This window comes from Dromaius novaehollandiae, chromosome 9 (assembly GCF_036370855.1).
Source record: "Dromaius novaehollandiae isolate bDroNov1 chromosome 9, bDroNov1.hap1, whole genome shotgun sequence".
In the NCBI taxonomy this organism is placed as follows: Eukaryota; Metazoa; Chordata; class Aves; order Casuariiformes; family Dromaiidae; genus Dromaius; species Dromaius novaehollandiae.
Genome location: NC_088106.1, coordinates 13,206,844 through 13,208,314, shown reverse-complemented (window position 1 = coordinate 13,208,314; position 1,471 = coordinate 13,206,844).

Genomic DNA, 1,471 nt, shown 5'->3' with positions numbered 1-1,471 from the left:
AGGTGTAATCCTGCTCCTGGGCCCTCCTATTTATAGGGATGACTAAAGGAGGCAGGTTGCAGCCGCCGTCCCCTCCCTCCCCCCTGTGCTTTCCCTCCACATTCCTGTCCCCATTCCCCTCCTGCCCCCCCCCTCCCCGCGAGGGCTGGCGGGGGCACAGTGCGCCTCCCCGCAAAACCCTGCTCCCTCCCCAGGAGCTGGGGAGGGGGGGGCCATACAGAGGAACAGTCCCAATGAGCCGGGACACACGCTCGGTTTTGTCCACGCGGCTGCACAACAGCCTCCCGGGGGCCACATGGGACCTGCCACGCAGCGAGGTGCCGCGGAGCAGCCGGCTGGGGCGGCCGGAGCCAGCGCGGCGGGAAGGGCAGCCCGTGCCATGGTGCCCACGGGATGCCGTGGGCTTCGAGATCGGCTACCAAGCGGGGTCCTGCCCTGGTGCAAGGCAGGACTCAAGTTCCCGCTTGGCTCAAAGCTCCCCTGGGGCCTTGGGAGGGTTTGCACCCCCGGAGAGGCAGGGCTGGGGGCAGGCCCTGGGGCACCAGCCGAGCTCCCCACCCCTCAGCTGCCACTGGGAGCACTGGGGGTCCCAGTGCAGACAGCCAGCATGGTCCAGCAGGGTTGAACACCTCAGCCCCAGATGGGTGCAGCAGTGCAGGAGGGTTAGGGTTAGGGTGCAGCAGCGCAGGAGGGTTGGGGGTGCCAGGAGAGGGTGGACTGGCCAGTGAAGCTCTACTACAAGGTGGGACCAGTTTCCCCAGTGGTTAGAGCAGGAAAAGGCCCAGTCCTGGCCCCTCTTTCCCTGCTGCTGGCTCAGCTCCTGGCTTACCTCACCCCTATTTCTCTGCATCCCCCCCTTTCCCCAGCTGCAGCTCCCTGTCTGCAAAGTCCTCTGAGCTCCCCCAGTGAAAAGCATTCTGCAAACACCCACCATTACATGTTTTTGTAATCAATTAAAAGCTTCTTAAGCAGAAATGCCCCAAGCAACGCCTGCAAAGTGTTATTAGAGGTGTCGTAACCCCAGAGCCGGGTAGTACACAATGTCCCGCCGGAGCCTGCCTCTATTAAGCGGGCAGTCGAGTCACGGCACACCAAGCGACACGTCCCCCAGCCGGCCGCCCCCAGACAGGCAGCCTTCCCGGGGGAAATGCCAAGGGAAGCCAAGTCACGGCCGACGAAAGCCTGTTGTATAAACCCACGCATCCCCCCCAGCACAGCAGCCTGGGAACAGGGCACAGACCGTAAATCAGGGGAGAGCGCCGCTCGCCTGGAACGAACGCCTGCCGATAACGCCAAAGCAGTGGAAAGGCAGGGAGGGCGGCATGGCAGCAGCCCATGCAGCCACTGCTGCACACAACGGGGCCACACTGAGCGAGTGACCGTCTGGGCAGCTGTCACACCTGGGCTGGCGGAGGCCAAGAGGAATCCAACCCCTCTGGCACCGCCACATCTTCAGGTGGTGCTGATGATG